This window comes from Vulpes vulpes, chromosome 13 (assembly GCF_048418805.1).
Source record: "Vulpes vulpes isolate BD-2025 chromosome 13, VulVul3, whole genome shotgun sequence".
In the NCBI taxonomy this organism is placed as follows: Eukaryota; Metazoa; Chordata; class Mammalia; order Carnivora; family Canidae; genus Vulpes; species Vulpes vulpes.
Window position 1 is genome coordinate 150,115,027 of NC_132792.1, and position 23,798 is coordinate 150,138,824.

Here is a 23,798-nt window from a genome sequence, read left to right on the forward strand (position 1 = left end):
TAATAAGGCCACTTATTCCCAGAAGCACATTGATTTAAACCACAAAACCTCCTTGGAACACGGCTGGAGGATTGTAAAAGCCTGAGCAATCAACAACCCCTGTGGGAGGGGAGCCCATGCCAGGCTATTGCTGGAGAGTTTGCTCGGATGCTGTCAGCAGGCCAGTGTTCTCACTTGGGGGACATTTCCCCTCCGTCGTGAGCCCAGGCCATTTGCTGGGTTCTGGAGAGAAACAACCAATTACTTCCACAGCCTTTGCATAAAGATGCAAAGAATGGGCTTAGCACGGTTCAGTTTACTTTTTGTTCTATGTAGGATGAACATGGGTCTCCAGGTAATGGAAACTTCATCACCGCTTCTGCTTCTAAAATCTGCAGAGCAGAAATACCATCTGGTCATGGTATGACCTTGACCCAGCCATTGCTACCTCTGGTCAGCAACTTTGGAAAACCACCCAGCTGTGCTGTATCCATGAAAAATAAAGTTCCCTTCACAAACAGGTCATCTGGCACATGCAAAAGAATCTTTATGCATAGCTTTGACAGCAGAAAGGGCAGGAGCTGCAAAGGATGGTGCCTTTGACTGCAGAAAATTCTAAAACTTCTGAAGGACAAAAACACCAAAACCCAAACTATAAGATAAAAAGAACAAATTGTAGAGAATCTATTTACAACATTCAGGATAGACTAATGAGCACTACCCTTAATATATAAAGATTTTTGAAAATCATTACAATAAATAACAGCAACCCAACAGAAAAATGGGTTGAGGATACAGAGAATCCACAAAATAAAAATTACAAATGGCTAATGAACAGCTTATAAAAATATAATGATGAAATACATGTAATGAAATATGAAATTTTATTTTAAATACATAAAAAAGATTTATTTATTCATTCATTCATTTTAGAGAAAGCGTGTGCATGTGCAAGCACGAGTGAGGGGTGGGGCCGAGGAGGAGAATCTTCAAGCAGATTCCATGCTGAGCAGGGAGCCCGACACAGGGCTCGATCCCAGGAGATCATGACCTGAGCTGATGGCAGACGCTTCACCGACTGAGCCACCCAAGAAGCCCCTAAAAATGACACTTTTAAGAAGTTTTCCTAAGACAACGATAGAGACAAGAGAGCAGAGATATCATAAAAGAACATTGATCAGCAAAAAAGAACTTAAGTATGTATTCTCTTATCACTGAAATCCTAAAACTTGAATGGAACCCCCCCACCCCAAAGTGCAAGGCCCACTTACATCATGTACATATTTAGTGTAGCAAATACGGGTTTGCAAAGACATTTTTTAAGCTCTCTGGGTCCATTCCCCTCTCCTCTGCCCAACCTCTTTCCAAGTTTTCCAGCAGAGAAGGCATTTGAATGTTCAAGATCTTCAGATGCAACCACATTCGCATGTGTGTCAATACTCCACAGCTCTTTCCCAGAGCAAGGCCGCCCAGAGAGCAGGAACAAGGGCACTAGCCGAGGGACACCTGATATAGGGTGCAGGGAGGTGGGTGTCCACACCCTGAAGGCACTGTGCCCTTCCCCACCTCACCAAGACCATCCCCAATCCTTCATGACTGACTTTGGGTGGCCGGTGCAGCAAACTAACCCTTCAGACAGGAGGCTACTGGCCTGTAGGCACTCACCAAAGGACTCTACCAACTGTCTCCTCGGGGGCAAGCTGTCCTCCTCCACACCTACCTCCTTCTGCTCAGATTCCTAACCGCCAGCTCATTCTCAACTCTTCCCAAAGCCTCTCAACTCTGTGTCCAAAGAGCTGTTTCAAAAGCTCAGAATGTCAGCCTGGACCCTGAAGAGGGTCTGCTTGGGGTATATCCACGAACCGCAGGCCCCAATTGCTCTCTGCATCCTTTCCTGTGTATCCCCTGTGGGGTTCTGGAGCCAGCAGGTTCTGAGCGCAGAGAAGGATCTCCCCTTTCATCTTGTTCTTGCTAGAGCATGGGTAATTCTTTAATAGATACTTGCTTCTTAAATCACAACATAATATCTGAACACAAAGACAGATAGGTTATTGGATGTGAGTAGAGTTTTAAACTTACCCCCCGAAACGTAAATATTTGTTGTTTTTGTCAATACAGTCAATCAAATTATTTCAACGACATCAACATTCATTGAGTGCCTGAGGAGCGTCAGGGATTGGTTAGGCCTGAGGGAAATACAAAGGTAAGTACATTCTTCCCTTCCATGGGCTTAGAAGTGCTCAAAATATGAAATAAAATACAAGCTTTATTGTATCTTATTATACTAGAAATGGAGGTGCAGAAAGCAACAGGGGGAAAAGATGAACTCACTTTCAGATTCTATGCATTTATTCCTGAGAACTATGGGGTTTTCTATCTCTTACTCTGTCAGAGTGTGTGTGCATACGTGTGCACTCGTACATGGGTGGACTTCCCCTCCGGGGGGCTGCCATTAATGGGCCTGCCTCCCTAGATAAGCTCTTTTCTTTGTGTCTCTGTATTTCAAATTCCAAGTTCCCGGGTGAACGTGAGCAGGTCATAGCATAAACATGGCTGCCTGGACCCCCCCAAGGGGTGTGGTGAGCATGTGTGTTTGAAGGGGTTTGAGGGAGGTTGAACTGTACCCAGAGAAGAGCAACTGAGCAGATAACCAACCCAGTGTATGTCTACAGCAATTCTGAAATGTGAGCTATCCTTTCTTATAAGAGTGACTTCAAGTCACTAAAATGTGAAAAGCCAAAGGCATGGAGGTGACCCATGATTGCCTTCATACCTTACATTGGGCTGTAAATTCCATTTGTTTACCTCTCCGATGGTAAACAAAACAAAACAAAACAAAACAAAACAAAACACCATCAAATAACCTCACTCTTCTGTGATAGTACAGTCTGATGATGTCTGGGCTCCTTTTCATGTAAGGTGTGCTACCCTTAGGTACCGTATAAGGTACAATAAGGATCCCGTATCCAGATTCTAAGTCATTTATTTAGCAAACACTGAGTAGCAACTATGTGCAGATACGTGGGCTTTGCTTAGGGAATCCACAGTCTAGGGACGGAATCCATGATATGAGTCATAAAAAATTAAGTCATTTTATCTTTTAACCCCTTTAACTCCGGTCCTAGTGAAGATATGCAAGGAATACCGATTTCCAAATAGACAAGCATCCTTAACTGGGGCTGAGCATAGTTGGCCCCTCCAGCAGCAGGCTCAGAAGCAAATACTCATTGTAACTATGCTATGCAGAGTCCACATTATACTTTTGGGGACATCAGAGAAAAGGGGGGGTCTATTTTCTGCCCTTGGGGAAAAAGCTGACAGTCTCCTAGAAGAGACAGATACATGGACTAACTAGTGGCTCCGGTATTTCTATACAGGAAGGATTTAGGCCGCTTGTTGGTTGGGAAGGGGTGGGCTGAGGGACCCCAGCTTCCTTTGATTGTACAGAATTTACCTGAAACATCAGCTGTTCATGACAAAATAAGAGGTGGGGCGAGGGATGGGGTGCTGATAGAGATGAAGAAGAGGGGCTGGCTAAAGCCTCCCAACTCTGCTCTTGAAATCAGCACTAGGCCTGGGTAAAAAAAAAAAAAAATGCATCCCACCTATACAAAAGGAGCATTGTGAAACATGTAAACGAGAATCAGGAAACTGGGCCTGTGGTACCAGACTTAACGCCTACCGACTAGGACAAGTCCTTTTCCTCTCCGGGCTGCAGCTGGGGCTCTGCCCGTGGTACTCCAGGAGGTTCTGAGGACAGAGGAGGACAGAATGGACAGGCATGATATGTAGCAGATCCAAACAACTCTTGCCAAACCAACCTCAGTTTAAGGGCACTGCTCACCTGCTTAAGAAACCAACCTTGATTTCAGTGGCCCGGCAGGTATCCACCCAGAGGATATACACTGAGGAATGTGTGTAGACAACAAAAGGAGGAGGGGAAAGTAGCTAAATCTGCATGCCTGAAAGACCACTGCATTGCTTAATCATACCCAACCAACCCCTGGTATGAGATGACACATGATGTAGGACGTGCTGTATGTGATGGAATGACATAATGCATTGGCTTCCAATTCCCTTCTTATCAGAGAACTCGAAAACATCCTTCATCAAGCATGACTGAGAGACAGGTCTTGGGTTATACACGGCAAGAGAACAGAGGCTGAGGTCACTCCAAAGTGCCTGGCATCCCGAATCTGCCACTTACCAGCTGCGTCCCTTGAGGCACAGGATTTGAGACAGCTGGATCGCAGTTCCCTCATCTGTAAATCAGAGGTAGCACGACCTAGCTCACGGAGCTGTTGAGAAGACTGTGTGTCAACAGCAGATACCAGACGCTCAGAGAGGGCAGCCGCTCGCCTCATTCTTGCCTGTAATAAATTAGTCTTCCTCTCCCATTTCCCAAGTCTCCCAGTACCTACTTGCTGTTCATGTCTCATGTCAACGGGGCAACAGAATCCTTTTTAAAACTTAGGATACCTAACTCTATATGAAAAAGACTTCTGCTGCTGGACACTTGTTCCACCTCTTGGACAAAGTCCCAACAGAGTCATGAAGCACCATCCCCAGCCTCTGCCTACAGTGATGGCACAGTGCTACGTGGCCACAGGCCTCTGGCTGGAAGGGTTGACAAAGCCAGGGGAATGGATGGAAATAAGCAAGAAGCAGCTGCCCAAATTAGGGATAACCCCCAAGGTTGCTTCCAGACCTAAGATACCATGATTTTCAATTTTTTTCTGTTTACTTCATTGATCCAGGTAGACTTGCCAAAGCCCAGAGAGGCCTGCTGACCCAACAGAGGTTGCATAGTGAGCAGAGGCTGTGCAGGATTAGTAGCTCTGGCCTTTGAACCATTATCACAAAGCTAGAAGAGACCTCAAGCCCACCCCAGTGGAAATTTCAGACCCATGCATGCACTGTACAGGGGGCCAGCATGCCATGTTGAAGTTGAAAATATTCCTTGGTAATATCAACTCAAACAGTTTTTTAAAAATAATTTAATTTATATATTTGAGCAAGAGCACGGCAGTGTGCATGCACACTCGACAACACAAGCAGGGAGAGCTACAGGCAGAGGGAGAGGGAGAAGCTCAGCCGGGAGCCAGACATGGGGCTCCATCTCCGCACCCTGCGATCATGACCTGAGCCAAATGCAGATGCTCAACTGACTGAGGCACCCAGGCTCCCTCAACTCAAATAGTTTTTACTATGTTAATCCATTTTATAAATACCATATGGCATCTACTGTAGGCACCACACGGTACCCACGAAGTCCTCTATTTCCTCCTCTAATGACATGTCCTACATGGAACCCAGGGGTGGGAGGCTCTGGGCAGGGCGTCCAGGCATTTGCCTTAGCTGGATGCCTGTGTGTGTTCAAACTCCAGGCTGCCTGCAGTCTTGTGATTGGAATGGAGCGTGAAATAGTGTGAAGGTGAGTCAGAGGTCAGAGGGAAAAGTGGCTTGAGATCACAATTAGCACAATGATAAGGTAAGTAGGAACAGAGTCAGATCTTCCTACGAACCCAGGGAGGGGACGTGAAAAGATGAAGCAGCTGTAGTGACCAGAGAGGAAGAGAATTACAGAGATGGGAGGACTTGGGTGTGAGCATGAAGCAAAGAAAGGAAGCAGGAAGCTTCTGTGTCTGGGTCCACCCAATACCACTTGTATGAGTCAGAAATAAACTCTGGAAGCAGAACTACTACGAGTATTATGGAATAGGGAATGTGGATTTATTATAAGATGAGCTCTTTCACAATGGGGTCAGGAGCTGGGAAAGTGAATATCTGTTGGGGGTTGTTGAAAGATCTCAGAAGTCACTAACCTGCACCGGTGGGGCTGAATGACGTGGAGCTTACAGAGAGCATGGCGGGTCTAGCTGTGCAATGAATGGGGCCACCCAGGGCTCGTGCAGAATCTTTGGAAGGATGGTGGCTGGCTCTTTGCAGCCACTGCCTCTGTGAGTTTGAGCAAAGTGTCTGAGTGTGGGCGTGAGGTCACCTCTGGTCAGCAGGGGTGGCAGTCCCAGAGGAGCAAGGAAGAGTGGGGACACACAGGAGCCCAGCTAGATCTCTGCGTGCCTCACCAGCTCCAGCCAACAGTGGCCTTCGGGGCACGTTGGTGGCTGCTCCACTGCTATCTTCCACGTCTCAGGCCACTTCCCTTCTGGCCCCTCTAACCAGAGTCATCCAGGGCAGGGGGTGCTCGGAGACATAATTCCCAGCATCACCAAGTGACCGCCCAACAATCCCACACTCTGATCAAGGAGATAGGAACACAGTTCAGTTCTGAGACTCACAGACCCTCACATTTCTAAAGTTTGGAAAAAGCATATGGTAGAGAGGAATGCTGTCAGAATATTTCTATTCATTGGGACTCTGGGTTGCAAGTGACAGAAATTCTAAAACAAACTGGCTTAGGTAAAAAAAGAAAGGGGGGGTGCTTTGGGGAAAAATCCTGGGGCAGCTCAAAGAATCAAAAAGAGGTGCCAGATAATGCCAGAACAATCAGACAAAACCTGACCCCATAAAAACATCCTCTTTCTTTCATTTTCCCTCTCTCTCTCACGGCCTCATCGCTGGATGGTGGCCTCATCCTTCCGCCTTCTTTCTCGGCAGCTCTTGGAGTCACAGTTATGTAGCAATTTGACCGGAAAGAAAAGATAGTTTCCCCACCAGCTTCATGTTTTAAAATCCCTGATTATTATTATTATTTGTTATTGGTCCTTAGATAATCCCCAATCCTCCAATTGTTATGGGCAAGTAAGTAGGATGTTATGGTTAAGCCAGGTCACAGGTCTACACCTGTGGCTCCGGAGAAACAAGTGAGGCTACTTTGATCAGCACCTAGAGGAAGAAAGGAGTTCTCCCAAGGAAGGAAGCTCCATCCCCAGAAGAGGGGAGAAGAGGTGCTGGGCAGCCAAAAGTAACAACTGTCTACCTTGGCGTCTCGGGGACTGAATGAAGCGCTCCCCCAAATTCATTCTTCTCAGACTCGTGTTCTTTAATGTTCTAGCCACTGCAGCAAGTTTCTGACCACCGGCCCCTGGTATTCCAAAGAGAACCTGCTACAGGGAAGGACATACTCTGGGGGGGTGGGAGGGGGAGGTGATGATCAGGTGACAATGATCATCTCAGAGACCTGGTGATGGAACAGTTTGCTCAGAGCTGTTCAATCACTTACAAAGGGGACTGAGGACAGTGACCGAATATCCCCAGGGAACACATCAGCAGTTTGGCTTATAGACGGCCCCGTGGAGATTTGGGCTACTACGAATCCATTTTCCAGGGCCTAACCAGATGGTTTTCCTGGGCCTTAAAGAGCAGACCAGGGCCGGGGTGGTCACTCAAAGACATTACTTAGAATCTGACTTCGGGGGTGTCTGTTGGCTCAGTGGTTGAGCGTTTGCCTTTGGCTCAGGGCCTGATCCCAGGGTCTGGGGATCGAGTCCCACATCGGGCTCCCTGTGAGGAGTCTGCTTCTCCCACTGCCTGTGTCTCTGCCTCTCTCTGTGTGTCTCTCATGAATAAATAAATAAATAAATAAATAAATAAATAAATAAATAAAATCTTAAAAAAAAAGAATCTGACTTCAGCATGAAGGTGGGTTAAGATGATTCCTGGTGTGTGTGGGGTGGGGGAATATGTATACTTCAAGGTAAAAGCAATGTCATTATACCAGTAGACACCTTTTCTAGGAATAAGAGAGTGGTCTGAGATTAGGATTTTGGGCGCTCTGAGAAAGGTAGACAATTTCATTGTTCTTTAAGTTGTCCTTTAGTTATCCACCTTAATCAGATCATCTAAGACTTCTTTTTGGCTAATTATGCCATTTGTTTCTTCTGTCCTATTTGTCTTGTATACTTTGTCAGTGGTTTCCACACTTATGGAGCTTTTTAAAAAGTTCCCAGACACCAAGTCCCAGCCCCAGGGCCCCCCGCCCCCACTCCTCATTTCAAGTTCCATCAAGGATTTCAGTACACATGCAGGATAAGGAAAAAAAAAAAAAGCTCCCCAATGTGGCAAAATGCTCTCCATCTTTCAGAGATTTTATGCGCTTGGTCTTGTCTGATACTCAGGGCAAGGCCAGGCTGGGAGAGGATATGGTGGTTAAATGGCATTTTTAAGGTTAGACAGCTTGTAAGGGCTGGAACCAGGTGGACTGGAACCTAGATTCTTTTGTTCTTGACCCCCATCCAAAAGGGTACCTAGGGATCCCCTGGTGGCTCAGCGGTTTAGCGCCACCTTCAGTCCAGCGCGTGATCCTGGAGTCCCAGGATCGACTCCTTGCATGGAGCCTGCTTCTCCCTCTGCCTGTGTCTCTGCCTCTGCCTCTCTCTCTTTCTCTGTGTGTCTCTCGTGAATAAATAAATAAAATCTTTAAAAAAGGGGGGGGGGTACTTAGGGCTTGGTCTTGATCCACTATGGAGGAGCAACAGATAAAAGAGACTAGTAAGAATAGGTTCATTCCTGAATATACTCAATCAAAGTAATACTCTTAGGTAGTATCTAGAAATCTTAGGAGTACCTCCGACAGGCAAAGTCTTCCCAAAATGTACCATCCGTGGACTCTTTTTTTTCCTGCTCTGGCAATTAGGGCTGTGTGACCTTTGGGAAGCTGCTCAACCTCACTGTTTCTTGGTTCCCTCATCTATAAAATCAGAGTGTTGGGTTTGGGTTCCTTCTGTTCTTATACTAGATTGTTATATCTGTTCAGTGAAGAGACCTTGGACGGGATGTGATTGCAAAGGGCTGGAAAGAGCTATTTTCTTAATGTCTGTCGATGCCTTGTCCCTGTCCACTGGACAAAGCCTTTTATGTTGCAATATGGTATGAGAACAAGCTTAAAATGTGATGAACCCTTGAAAAGATGCATTCCGACTCAGTCTCATTCAAGTGAAAAATAAAAATGATTGACAGCACAGGGAGGGGAAAGAAGCATGCAGCACAGAGAGCAGGCAAGCTGTCAATCCATGAAGAGGAGTGGGGAGATAGGGCTGGAGGTGGTGAGAGAGGAGTGGCAGCAGCAAATGTGGCTGATTTATTCCAGTTTTGTCTGATATAGGTAGGTCCTAGATGGATTACTGGATGACTGTTTAAACTCCGATCCCTTACATCTGCACTAGCCCTTCTGGAAGACCTTAAGATCCTCCCCCCTCAGATTTTCCACTACCCCACACCCAGTAACCATGAAATAGATATGAGAGTCTTAAAGGAACGAAACATTTATGTTGACCCTTGCCAGAGCTGGAAGGAGGACCTCAGAGGATAAGAAGGGAATACAAAGAGAGACAGAAACAGAATGGTGTCAGGAAGGTTAAAGCCCCTACAAAGGGGGAAAGGGTTTGCCAACCATGACCAGGGCAATAAAAAGGCCCTCTGGGTCGTGTTCAGAGCGAGAAGATGGGCTAGGCCCACAGTCTGGGAAACAACACAGCCTCACAAACAACAAAGAGACAGAAGAGCCATTCAGGTCCTAAGTGTTTGCTCTCTTGCCACGGTTGGAGACACGGCCAAGTCTCTGAATACCCAGGCTGAGCTCTGGATCTGGCACACAGTAGGAGCACAATAAAAGTTTGTCCAGTTTTGTCCAGTGAATGGAGAATGAATGGGTGGAGGACGAAGAGGAGAATGCTCTGGAACAGATCACCCAGGATGTTTGAAAAGGGATGAGAAAAAGAGCCTTTGCTATCAATTCATTCCCAATCAGGAACAAAAGCTCAGTGTGACGACTGGCTCCTTAGGAAACAGACAGAGATGGAGATCGGGCAAATGCATGGAGTAGAAACAGGCAGAGGGAGGAACTAAACCATGATGCAGATGCAACCCAAATCTCAGGTTCACCCCAGAGGCTGGCTCTTCAGAATTGGCTCACCCTGAGGCTGGGGGACTGGGTCTTCATATTTCCTCACCAACCAGTCATCAGATACAGACTACTCTTCTGGAGATGTGGCCTTAGGTCCCCTGTGAACTGCCAGCTAATACTCCCAAGAGCTGAGGGAATCAGTGACTCAGTCCTGAAGAAGGGATGTGTGGGCATACCACAGCAGCCACTAAATAATTAACCTAGCCTCCTCATTCTACAGGTAAAGAAAAGTCCAGATACGAAATCATAGTTGGTTAAGAGCAGAGCCAGGACATCTCTCACAGTGATAATCAGAGTGTTCCCACAGTGTACATGGGGAATTGGGATAGGATTTGATATGGATAAGGAGGAGAAAGGGAGGTTAGATCAATGGCTCCCAAATCTTGCTGTCATCAGAATCATGTGTGAAGGGCTCTTAGAAGACAGATTCCTGAACCCCATTCTCAGAGAGTCTCTTACTGGAAGGTCTGGGGCAAAGCCTGAGAATCTGTATTTTAACAAAAGCCCACACGATTTTAGGTAGCACATCTCCCAGCCTGTGCTTGGAAACCAGTGGCTGAGATAATAAAACATTGGTGAATAATCCGTACTTAACGAGTATTGTTAAACGACGTATCCTCGAAGGACATCTCGCCTGGGCTCAAGAGAGCTCACTCCTAAACTCCGATCTATTCAACAAATTCTATCAACTTGAAGACTTTAGTAGGATATATACATCCAATGAAGAGACTCCCGCAACTCCAAGAGATCGCTAATACTCTGGATGATCGAATTGAGCTTTCAACAGATTTCAACATGTGGCCCTTAAGTATGATTTTGTAGATTGATATTTATTGACGTTGAAAGTTGCTCATAATATCTAAACTGAGGGAAAGCAGCAGGGAGGCAGTGGGGTATGGTGGATTAGAGCACAGTCCTAATGGACCACATGGGCTCAAATCCCAGCCCTATCGCTTACTTGCTGTGTGGCCCTGAGCAAGACTTATTTCCCTGTGTCTCAGTTTCCTCCTCTATAAAATGAGAACAGTAGTAGATAATTATAGTGCTTGCCTCATAGGGTTATTGTGAGGATTACACGAGTAAACACGTATAAAGGATTTATAACCAGGCCTAGCACATAGAAAATACCGTAAAAAACATCTGCTGTCATTATGTGTAACTGTTTGAGTTATCTACTGCTGTTGTAAAAAACTACCCCAAAACCTAGTGGTTGCAAATGACAATTACTCCTCACTTAGTGGATCATTCTGTATCACTTGGTACTGACTGGGGCTCTGGGATAATTTGGAAAGTCCAAAAGGGCCTCACTCACATAGTTGATAGCTGATCCTGGTTGCCATCTGGGAGCTCTGTGGCGTTTTCAGGCACAGGCTTCAATTTTGCACGTGGGCCTCTGCATGTGGCTGGTTAGGCTTCTGCACATGATGGCTGGGCTCCAAGAAGAGTCTTCTAAGAGATGAAGGCAGAAGCTAAGATCTAAGGCCCACTTTGGCAGTTACCCAGGATCACCCCGTCTACGTTCTACTGGTTAAAAACAGATTCAGGCCCAGCCCAGACACAGGAAATAGATACCACCCATCAACTAAAGGAGCTGTAAGAATTAGCAGCCGTCTTTAATCTACCACAGAGGTTTAACCCCATGTTTGTCAAAGTGTATACGTGTGTACACACATGTGTGTGTGCATGCATAGAAACTGATGTCTGGAAGAGTACATACCAAAATGTAATCAATAGTTATTTTTAAGAGGAAGGGTTACAGTATGGTTGTTATTCTCTTATTTATCCTTTCATATTTTGCTTTTTCCTGCTTGAAGTTTCCATAATAATGTAGGTTACATTTATTAAAAAGAGTAATTTCCATATTTTAAAAAAATATGAAGATTTAAAAGCTAATAATGAGTCAAAATTGTGGTAGTTCAATCAAAAAAGGAAGGAGGAGGAGGAAAAAAAGAAAGACAATAGCTCAAATCTACATTAATAAAATTACTGTTCTGTCATTAATAAAATCACAGCAGCTAGATTAAAAAATAAAATCACAGCAGATAGATCTTGAACAAAGGTCCTAATCCTACTCCCCTCCATAATCAGACCACACTAGAGTGTTACATTTTGTGCTGGGTTCTCAACTCTCAGAAAGATTCACAAAGGGAAACACAACACATCAAGTTGTGCAAGGGGAGACAAAGGATCTACAAACTGTTTCTTGTGGAGAAGGATTTAAGGATACTTGGGTTGAAAAGAAGAGGCTTAGGGGGGTCCTGATACGTTGAACTGGGCCCTCATTGAAAATGCAAGGAGAGCCGCCACAGGGAAGAGGCATTAGTTCTGGTCCTACAGACGTAGGAACATTGAATCTGAGGCAGATGTGAAATTCTTCATGCAAAGAACTTTCTAGGTTGTAAAAGAAAAAAGCTGGCCTGAGCTTCCTTGGAAGACAACAAGCTCCCTGTAGCGACCAGATGCCATGTCTCAGGGTTCCTACGGGGAGGAATCCTGCTGTGGGGAGCTGTCTGACCCCGGATCCCTACCAAACCCTTTCCAAATCTCAGGCTACATGACATGGAGGCTTACATGGGAATGGAAAGAAAACACATGACCAGTTATTTAGGAAGCTGCAGCCTTATCCTGGCTCAAGGCAGTGGCCCAAAATAAATGAGTTCTTGAGATTCCTCTAATGAGTCTATAAATGGATACTGGCCTTGCTGTGAAAACATGGTAAGTCAACAAATATCATCAAGCAAGCACCAGATGCACAGCGATGTCCAGGGTATGAAGACGTGGTCTATCAGACCACAGGCTTAAAGTTCAATAAAGAGGAAAGACATATAATCACGGTAGAGACCTACTATTCCTAAATAAAGCCATTACAGAGGACTACCTGTGGGGGTGGCAGGGGCCCCGAATGTAAATGACTGATTTGTAACAGCAAAGACAGCTTGGGGTGGGGGGCGCTTTAAGTTGTAACTAAGGGGGTGGGAAATGAGAGGATGGGAAGGAGAGAGACCAAGGAAGAGTGACCTTGTCCCATATCTTTATGTTAATGTGATCAGCTTTGGTGGAGGAAAGAAGGCTGCGGGCCTGGGCCCTAGATTGGGCTTTCCTAATAATAGATCACATTCCACCTTTACTGCCTAATATCATCACAACCACCTCCATTTCCTAAGGACCTACTATATGGTAGTCGCTTCCCATATATTTACTTGTCACATCTACTCCACTACCAGGTAAAGCGATGATATGATTTTCAGGGATCAGGGCCCAGAGATATGAGGGGCAGTGGCTGGCCTCCTCTGAGGCGCCTGCCTAACTCCCAGGAACCTTGTAACTACTCTGTGCCTCGGCTGCCATGTGTCCAGTGTGAACCCTGCTCTCCTGTCCTCAACTCAGGATGAGTCCTGCCTCGGGCCTCTGGAACTGAGTCTAAAGAGAGATCCAAACTTTCCATCAACTGGGAACTGTGAAATAGAAACAAGGACACCATGGAGGGGCGGGGGTGGGGGTGTTGGTCATATTCTGTTATGCTGAGACAGAGAACAGGAGGGACAGATAGAGAAATCAGAGAGAAAGAGACAGAGTGCACCGCATGGTTCCTGGTGAGTAGCACCCACTTCCCTGGTCCTATTCTTTCCTGGGACCTGGATGCCTTCCCTGCCCTCCAGTATTAAGGGATAGTCCTATATCTTTATGTCAAATTAACCCTTTCTCACTTAGGCTAGCTTGAATGTCTATTATTTGCCACCAATCAGTTATTAATGAATACAAGTGTCTTGTCCATCCGTAAACTAAGGAGCCAGGCTTCCAACTTAGGGTCATCCATGAGGAGCTCCCAGTTCCTTTCCATCTGCCCCAGAGTGGCAGTTTTAGGGTAACACTTCCTCAAAGGAGGTTTGGTGGGACAGCCTGCTCTCTCCTTCATCAAGGTGGTTTCCGTGCTGATTCGGGATCATCTGTCCGATGACCAGCTGCCCTGATGAGGGCAGGGTGCTCCCCAGCAGCAGTTCAACTGGTTCATACAGGCTAATCGTTCCCCATCATCACACTGTCCCCAGAACAGGCACCTCTGCTCTAAAGCTGCTGCTCTCCGGGTTCTAATGGCCTGCCCTAGTAACAGAAGCTTCGGGAACTTGGGTTTCTGAGGCCCTAGTGGCTACCCTGGCCCTTCAGACCCTGGGCCTGCTCCCTGCACGCTGCTTTCACCCTTGCTACCCCTTCTGGAAAGCCTCTTCTTGGCTCTGCCCACAGACTCCCCAGCTCTTTGGAAACACCTGAACCTTATACTGGTGTCAGTGACAGCTCTGGTGACACATTCCTGCTCCATTGGCCAAGCTGCCTGTTCCCTGCTTCTAGCTACAGGGGCAGGGTCTGTGTCCCATCTGTTTTTGTGTCACTAGTGCCTGTCACTGTGGACGGCAAATGGCTGGTGCTTCATAAGTGCTTGTAGAGTGAATGCTTGAGTGAATACACCAATCATTTGTTTTCTAGACTCATTTCACTCACGGTCTCTTCATGCTGACACACTGACTATGCTGTTTCACTTCACTAATATTGTTCCTTTTAGGACAATTATTTTTTCTTCTTTTGTCCTTGTCCACCAGAAGGACTGTGAAGCAAGGCCTTCCTCCATCTCTCTTTCTCATCCTCAACACAAGGCTTTACAAACAATTGGTGTCTACTCCTGGGGGATTGGGGGGGGTGTGCATGTTTTGTGTTTGTTTTACAGAGCTCAAAATAAGGATTCTGGTGCTTATTCCTTCACAATGAGCTCAGATGGTGATTTCTTTCCTGTCGTCTCCTTTTCCCTCCTCTCCTGGTGGCCAGTCCTCTCCTGACAGTGGACAAAGTTCAATACAGGGCTTTGGATTCAACACGAATGACCTTTGGTTTAGGCAACCCAGACAGGAATTTACTCAAAACATCCAGAAATAGAGACATCTATTTAATTGTCCTGATTGAACTCGGAAAAATCTATCACACCACGTTCCTGAGCCTTCCAAGGGGCCTGAACAGAACAAACATGAACCTGAGTGGCCACTGGGAGATCACCTCTCTCCCTGCCAACGAGGCAGTGGCTGCACACAGAGCAGTGGGTGAACTCCCCCCGGGGTGGGAGGGGAGGTGGGGCTGTGCGCACCTCACCTTTGCCCCCCAGCCATTTGGGATCACACCACCTTCTTTTAGGTGAGCCAGGACAGCCCCTGGAGAGCAATAAACACAATAGAAGCAAGGGAAATTGATATTTAAGTAGGGAAAGTGCCTACTTTATGCCAGGCACCGTTGTAGGCACTCTCTTTCTTTCTTCCTTTCTCCCTTCCTTTCTTTCTCTCTCTTTTTTTTTTAAGATTTTATTTATCTATTCATGAGAGGCACAGAGAGAGAGGCAGAGACACAGGCAGAGGGAGAAGCAGGCTCCTTGCAGGGAGCCTGATACGGGACTTGATCCCAGATCCCCAGGATCACACCCTGAGCCAAAGGCAGATGCTCAACCATTGAGCCATCCAGATGCCTCCCTCCCTTTCTTTCTTTCTTAGAACACATCTTCCTAAGAGCCTACCTGTGAAATTTTAGATATCTTCAATTAGCAACACTGAGCTCTGTACAGTTAATTTCCTTTTACCGCATCTGGCTTGCTGGAAGTGATTTAAAATCTCAATGCCCTGCTGTTTGTTTATTTATTTATTTATTTATTTATTTATTTAGCCCTGCTGTTTCAGCAAGATGCTTGTGACACTGTTCAGCTTTTCAGCTAATATGTCCACGAGAGGAGAACTTCCTTTTGTATTTCTGATCTACGTGGCTCTGTTTTTATGATATCTATTGATATTGATATGTTGATATTGAATAGTAGTCTCTATTCTCAGAGCTGAAAAGTGACTTGATGCCTTGAGATGGAAATTTGGGAATAATATAACTCCAACTGAACACCGGAATCTGCTCTTTTCTTTATCCTTGTCACATCTCCCGGCCTTCCTTGATGTTAGTGCTGTGTGCCACTTTCAGGTCTGTTCCTTAAGACCAGGGTATGCCGCCTCCTCATTCTTTCCCGTCTTTCCACACACTGGGATCCAAGTAAGGTTATGACTTAACCTTGACCACGCCGACAGTGTCAAGGTCTAGGAGACGGAGGAGCAATAAGATGGAAGATGCTTGGATGCCTAAATGTCAGGTGCAGCAGAGTCCCCCATTGCCCGGAACACTCATCTTGGACTGTTACCTGAGAAAGAACTAAACCTCTGTCTTCCTTAAGGTGAGGGATTATTGATGGGTCTCTGTTAGAGCAACCTAACCCTACCCTCACAAAAATAGAAATTGGTACCAAATGTATGGTATTGTTGTTATAAAAACCCAAAATATGTGGCATTGGCTTAGCAGCTGGGAGATAAGAAAATTGATATTATTTACTAGAAAGCCAGTGTCCTTGTCATGCAGAAAAACATTTGGCAAGATTGTCACCTGCAATTATCTGAAGGGCCGATCAGTTGCCTAAGCCCCTAACTCCAGAGGAAGTAGTTGCATAAAACCACACGCTTAGTGTATACTGAATGTTCCTTCTTGCTTTTAGTAAGACGTTACAACACAGTGCTGGGAAGACTTGGTCCGATTGCCTAGTATCCAGAAATACGGATCTTTACAGAGTTAGAAAAGTCAATTGCTTCTCTACCCAAAACAGGAGGAGATAAAACTATCGTGGTCCAGAGCATTTTCCAAAGGTCGATTAAAACTTCTCAGCCAAACCAAGAGCCAGGCCTGTGGCAAAGATGAGACTCTATGGAGTTGCCCGGAAACCTATCATTTCAGATGGATTCTAGACAGACACCAATAAAATGAGAGGGAGAGTTACTGATTGATCAAGGAAGCAAAGAAATAAAGCAGCTTTAAGAACTATGTTCAGAAAAGAATTCTGGGAGTGGTCACTTGATTCACAAAACTGATTTAGGCTTTCTCAGTTTTTAGGCATTTACGTTGCCAAAGAAACGACAAGCCATCTACAAATCACATTTTTAGGTTGTTGTTAAGTATTTAATTACCAGATATTTGAGTTGCAAAATCCCACATAATGACAATTTCTATTTATTTATTTATCTATCTATTTATTTATTTATTTATTTAAAGATTTATTTATGATAGACATAGAGAAAGAGAGAGAGAGAGTCAGAGACACAGGAGGAGGGAGAAGCAGGCTCCATGCAGGGAGCCTGACATGGGACTCTATCCCGGGACTCCAGGACCACGCCCTCGGCCAAAGGCAGGTGCCAAACCGCTGAGCCACCCAGGGATCCCCGAATGACATAATTTCTAAGAAGCTTTCTGTTTATTTTCTTCATCTCTGGGTATGGATTATTAAGAGCTTTATTGTCAGTAAGTAATATTTCTTGACTTAAATATCTTATTCTTTGTGTAATTTCCACCTGCCCCCATCATTTATTGTTGTATTTTTTTTAAGTTTAAGTAACTTCAGCACCCAACGTGGGGCTGGAACTCACAACCCCAAGGTCAAGAGTTGCATGTTCTTCCAACGGACCCAGCCAGGTGCCTCCCATTTATTGTTTTAAATGGTACTCTCCTACCTTAGAGATTGGCACTGATCCTAACACAGACACATATATAGGCTGTCTAGAACCTAGGAAATGGTTTTGCATTAGGGTATCATCCAGTCACATTGTGCTATATTGTGCTTGGTCAACTAATTTAGATCATCTCTCAGAGCTTCTGAATATGAACCATATAGATAGAGAGATAAAGACTGAGGAATACAAAAAAAAAAAAAAAAGAAAGAAAAAGAGCTTACATTAAAATTAAATACTTCTGATCATCAGGAGACCAAATAGTGAGTGAAAAGATGAGCCCCACGTGGGAGAAAATATTTGCAACATTATGTAATGATTAGTTACATCAAGGAATTCCTCAAAATTAATATGAAAGAGATAGGCAACCCAATAGCTCTACCCAACAGGCACAAAAGAGAAAATCCAAATGGCCAATAAATGATATGAAAAGATATTCAGGGGGATCCCTGGGTGGCTCAGCGGTTTAGCGCCTGCCTTTGGTCCAGGGCGCGATCTTGGAATCCTGGGATCAAGTCCCACGTCAGGCTCCTGGCATGGAGCCTGCTTCTCCCTCCTCCTGTGTCTCTGCCTCTCTCTCTCTCTCTCTCTCTCTCTCTCTATGTCTATCATAAATAAATAAATAAATAAATAAATCTTAAAAAAGAAAAAGAAAAGATATTCAGCCTCATTAGTAATTGGGAAATGTGAATTAAACCCCAACAACAACATCGTACCTCCACCAGTTAGGCAACATTAGAATATCCAAAAATAGCACATGTAGACAAGGGTATGAAATAAAGGAACCCAAATACTGCAGGATAGACTATAATTGGCATAATCACCATGAGGGAGTTTGGCAATGCATGCAATTATTGAGTACACAATGATGTGTTCGTTGCACTCCTAAGAATATTCCCTAGAGAAATCTGTCCACGTGTGTACTACCAAGACATGTCAAAGAATGGTCATGCCATGACAGCAAACAACAGAAACAATCTAAATATCTAGGAATGATAGAATGGCTAAATTATGCTATATTCTTACAATGGAATACTATTTAGCGATGAAAATGAATGACGTAGCTACATGCAATGGCATGTTTAATCCCAAACTGGTAGGAAGTGGTAAAGAGTATAGAAGATGTATGTCTGTTGTCCTTCGTGGCTGATGGCTTTACTTTCTTGGAAGTTATTCTTCTATTTTTCCCTCTTACAACATTTGAAGTGAGATCTGGATTATCTATTTATTTATTTATTATTTTTTAAGATTTTATTTATTCATGAGAAACAGAGAGAGAGAGAGGCAGGACATAGGCAGAGGGAGAAACAGGCTCCATGCAGGGAGCCCAATGTGGGACTCGATCCCGGGTCTCCAGGATCACATCCTGGGCTAAAGGTGCCAAACCGCTGAGCCACCCAGGCTGCCCCTGAGATCTGGATTAAGCCCTCTTTGGAACCATGCAGATTTGACAGCTGGCTTCCTGCTGGTGCAGATGTTGGGGCCAAGGCCAAGGGTTCTTTATGCCTTAAAGACTTTTTTTTTTGGATGAGGCTTGTCATTTCTTTGGCAACGTAAATGCCTAAAAACTGAGAAAGCTTCAATCAGTTTTGTGAATCAAGTCACCACAGCACGTTATGGTGAGTCCAGAGTTAGCACCGGAAAGCAATAAGCTTAAAATTTCATGAAAAGTATATTGAAATAACTACAATTGCAATCTAAAATGTGCCAGACCGAAGTCTAGAAAAGGAGAGTCAGGGATCCCTGGGTGGCGCAGCGGTTTGGCGCCTGCCTTTGGCCCAGGGCGCGATCCTGGAGACCCGGGATCGAATCCCACATCGGGCTCCCGGTGCATGGAGCCTGCTTCTCCCTCTGCCTGTGTCTCTGCCTCTCTCTCTCTCTCTCTCTCTCTCTGTGTGACTATCATAAATAAAAAAAAAAAAAAAATTAAAAAAAAGGAGAGTCAATGAGTTCAGATTTGCCAGTGTTCATCAAGGAATTTCAAGAGAGTGCAGGACTGGAAACACAAGAACACTCTTGTCACTTCAGGAAGCTCTGTTTGAGCTTTAGAAAATACGCTATTTGGGGCACTTGGGTGGCTCAGTGGATTAAGCGCCCAACTCTTGGTTTGGGCTCAGGTCATGATCTCAGGGTCCTGAGATCAGCCCCAGGAGGGGCTCCTGGCCCAGCATGCAATTTGCCTGAGACTCTCTTCTTCTCCCTCTGCCCCTTCCCTCACCCCTCTAACAAATAAAAATTTATAAATCAGCTATTCAAACCAAAAGCTCAGATGAGGAAGGGGACTGCCTGGGACTTGTATGGGGAAAACTGCTCTGCTGACAAGATCTAGAGAGCCAGAGGGAACCATACTAGAATTGTGGGTTTATCCAACCCAACAAGCCTTTAGTGAGATCCTTTGCAGCGGATACAAAGTTGAAGATAAAGTTCCTGTAGCAGTTAGGCCTGGCTACACTGCACCTTCCAGAGAACTAGGCTCCAGTGCAATGAGCAACTTTTTTTGGCTCACGTATGTAGAAGTTCAGAGGTCAGGCAGCTTCAGGGTTGGATTCATTCAGTGGCTCCCGGGCCACCTCCCCTCTGTGTACTGACCTCATTTTCAGGTTGGCCTCCCGCATTACGGCACCGCTCTCCTAGACACCAGGGTTTTCCAAAGAGAGGAAAGCTTTTACCGAGGTTCACTTTTAAAAGCAAAGATGCTTTGGCTTTTTCTTTTTTCTCCCAGAAACATCTCATTTTTCATTGGCCCAACCGGGTCACATGCTCCTTTCAAAACCAATCCCCCTGTGCAGAGAAATGTCTTGCATTGATTGGTTCAGAAACAAACCACTAGCCTAAACCAATTACCTTGGCAATAAAACCCTGCCCCTTTAGTGGGGTGGGGTGGGTCGTCATCCCTCCCCAAAGGTAGTAAGGCAGAGAGTAATACCTGATTGGGAAGCGGGGTGCTTTAGGGGGGAATGGCGCAAAGGATGCTGTGTCGTCTTCCTTCTATAGTCTCACTCTGCAAGGAGTTTCAAGGAGAAGGCAGGGGGTATAATCTGCTCTTAATGAAAAGTGACAGGAGAGACACAAAGTGCTGTGGGAGGCTAGAGAAGGCTCCTTATGGCACCTGAGGGGTCAAGACACTGAGTCAAGACAGATGCACCTTTGAAAGATATGAGGCTCTAAGGGTGTTGGATCCAGAGCACAGGAGGGGAAATGCAGTGCAGAGAAAGGAGGCAGGAAATTACTTAGATTTATGGTAACATTCAAACATCCGAACAAAACTGGGGAAAATTTAGTTGGAGGCTCCTCAAGAGAAAGCTGTGCGGAAATCTTCAGTGTAGTACTCAGGGCAGTGTTTTAAGGAAAGAAGCAAACAGGCATCTGATGGTAGCAGTGGTGGTTAGTATAACACACGGATACTCGGCGACCTCTCAGGTCTTGTATCCCTCTCTGGTCTAGATCCATAAATATAATAGCAGCCAACATTCATTGAGCGCTTTGCTGACGTCGTTCACTCTGCTGCATGCTTGACAGGCGTTAGCTTGTTAAAACTCTTCTTTTTTTTTTTTTTTTTTTGGCTTGTTAAAACTTGACAACAACTTAGCAAAGTGAGTGCCCTTGCTATTCCCATTTGACAAGTGAGGAAACTGAGGCACGGGAAGGTCAGAGAGTTTTCATAAGAAAATGGTTGAAATAGGAATGAGAAAAAAACTACTCAGCCTTGAAAATGTCCAAAGAGAAAATCCTCGCTTAACCACAGCGTGCAGGACTGTGAAACTGGCCCTTGCCAGCTGGAACTTGAGACTCGAAGGAGGCAAAGCCATCTTTATAAACGATGAGACAAGTTATAAGGGTTTTGTGACCTTTAGACATTTTTATCAAAACCCCTAAAATTCTCTTCCTGTCAGTTGTAAATGTATCGAGAAACAAAAAAATAGTAAAGTTAATGTGTATTTAGTACACTGCAGTTTCAAACATTGGACACATTGCATATGAAAGTTTTTTTGTTTCTGGGGTGCCTGGTGGCTCAGTCGGTTAAGCGAGGGATTCTTGATTTTGGCTCAGATCATGATCTCAGGGTTGTGAGATCGAACTGCGCTCAGTGAGGAGTCTGCTGGAGATTCTCTCTCTCCCTCTGCCTCTGCACCCACCCCCCTGGAAAAGAAAGTATTTTATTTCTTTGTAAAAAAAAAAAAAAAAAGCAAATCAAGGGTAGTTTGAACAGTGATTGCCTTCTCTCATCATATACAATACAGACAGCATTTTTCTAATGCCTCGGGGAGCTGTCATATTTCTAAGTTTGGATGCGCTTCCAACATTTTATCATTTGTACTTTCAATGTCATGAAGCACCTCCAAGGGTGCCTTCAATGCAAAGATTTTTCTTGCTGTCGCTTCCTCTCTGACACCATCCTCCTTTTCGCCACAACCACTTCTGTCCTTGAGTTTGCCTTCACCAAGTCCCTCCGGCTGCATCCATAGTCCTGAGTGGTGGCAGGCACTGCCAACGCACCCACAGTTGGTTGTCAGTCTGTCATTCCATCTACGTTCAGCTCGAATTTCACTTTTCACTTGCAGTGTTATCACTTTTCATTTCTCTGGTGCATTTTCATTTCTGTTGGCCAAGTCTCTCTCTCTCTCTCTCTCTCTCTTTCTCTCGATTATCCATTTGGGTGAAATGTCGTGTGGGTTTATTCCTGGGGGACAAAGAGGCAACCCAGCACAGGCTTTCCTGTCTGCCTGTGAACAACAGATGGGCAGTGACCAAAACCCAACTGATGGTCTTTAGAAGCAGTGATGCTACAGATCACTGATCAGGACGTGCATCGGGTTTCGATGCAGTGATTTGAGCCCTGGAGAGCCGGCAGCAGAGTTTGTGCTGTATGCAATTACTCACGGTTAATATACCGTGGTAACTGAAATTTGAACTGGGTTGTGGGGAGACTGCTGTTATCCAGCTAAACCCTGGCAACTGCAATCCATGCATATGAGAACCCATGCAAAGTGAGGACTGCCTGCATATGCAAGGTAGGGCAATTCTAGAAAAAACCTCCATGTATCCATCACCCAGCTTCCACATTGATCAACCCATGACCAATCTTGCGTCTTCGAGACCCCACCGGCTCTCCCCCTCCTGCCTTATTTTGAAGCGAATCCCAGGCATTTGATCATTCCATACCTAAATATCTCTATCTGTAATCCAAAATGGCATTTGAACCCAGCTCTGTCAAATTCCAGAGTCTGAGCTCTTAACGATGACACCCTACAGCTTCCTGAGGAAGGGAGCAGACCCAGAGAAATGGAATAACACATGAATAGTATTTGCTCTTTTTGTCCTGACAACAGCCCCATGAAATATTATGGTTTTCATGTTTTCCCATGAGGAAACTGAGGCACAGGGGAGCTAAGTAACCTGTCTACGATCACACAGTGAATGAGAAGTTGAGTCAGGCTTTAAATTCAGATCTCCTGATTCCACATCCCATCTTCTTTTCTGTACATCACAACTGTCCAGAAGGGGCTCCTGAAACTCCCTTCATTGACCTTCTTCTGTGCCCAACCTCCTGTTAGCCCCCAACTATGGCCCGAGAACTTAGAAAACTTCCTTCTCTCTGCACCACTTCGGCATACACTTCCAATGGAAACAACAACAAAAAATCAACCAGGACTCAGTGCAAATCCTTGCGTAGGTGTTGATTTTTCCCGATCCTGGGGACATGGTTTCTACTGGCACTGAATCCATCACTAGGGCCAACTTACCACATGCTCAGGAGCCTTCGTCTGGCAGCAACCCCTCCTCACAGGTGTTTTCTCTGCCATGGACTCAAAGCAAAGCCTCAAAAAACAGGTTACCGGATGGAAACGTGAAAGGTCCTCTACCCCCAGGCCTCACCTGGGCCTGAGCTAAATCACTGCTTCCTGCTTAGGACACTTGAGCTCTAGAGCCTAGCACTCCCTGTGCGGCCTCTGGCAAGGGAAGGAACCCTGCCTTGAGTTCTCTGATGCAGTGTCAATAGCAGAGAAGAGAAAATGCAGGAGGGGGCCGAGGGGGGTGGGGAGAAAGAGAAAAGAAACCCTGCCTGCCAGTCTATTGGCGTCTCTGAACCGGGTCCCTAATTCTGCTGGGGTTGGCTGTGCCCCAGCTCACCACTCCTCAAGCACCTGGAGAATAGGTCTTATAACGGCCTCTCTGCTCACTTTCCTTTCTTTACTACTACAGCCTTCGGATTTCCCTGTGACCCTTCCTTCTCTTCCAAAACAAAAGCATATTTTCTCTCGTGCCCCCCGAGGGAGGCAAACAGAGCAGGGTCTCTGCCTTTAGCTACAGCTTCTCCACGATCTCCCTGGGTGTGACTGGGACTAAAGTACTTAAGAAAGGAGGTAGGAGACCCCGAGAATGGAGGGACT

General features: G+C 45.4%; 2 long non-coding RNA genes across 4 annotated transcripts; one reads left to right on the top strand and one right to left on the bottom strand.

The window, feature by feature from the left end:
* Positions 1 to 1,028: 1,028 nt before the first annotated feature.
* LOC140595004 (uncharacterized) lies at positions 1,029 to 20,086 on the bottom strand. 3 transcript variants are annotated; one of them, XR_011996389.1, is made up of 6 exons: positions 19,996 to 20,086; positions 11,157 to 11,293; positions 4,187 to 4,241; positions 3,662 to 3,729; positions 2,059 to 2,165; positions 1,029 to 1,105 (listed from the first exon to the last, which is right to left on the bottom strand). It is a non-coding gene; the product is annotated as an uncharacterized lncRNA (long non-coding RNA). The 3 variants fall into 3 exon arrangements; XR_011996387.1 differs by lacking the exon at positions 1,029 to 1,105 and having other exon boundaries at positions 1,160 to 2,165; XR_011996388.1 differs by lacking the exon at positions 1,029 to 1,105 and having other exon boundaries at positions 1,160 to 2,165; positions 4,187 to 4,277.
* LOC140595005 (uncharacterized) lies at positions 1,036 to 4,207 on the top strand. Its single transcript, XR_011996390.1, has 3 exons — positions 1,036 to 1,175; positions 2,098 to 2,182; positions 4,068 to 4,207. It is a non-coding gene; the product is annotated as an uncharacterized lncRNA (long non-coding RNA).
* Positions 20,087 to 23,798: the final 3,712 nt, after the last annotated feature.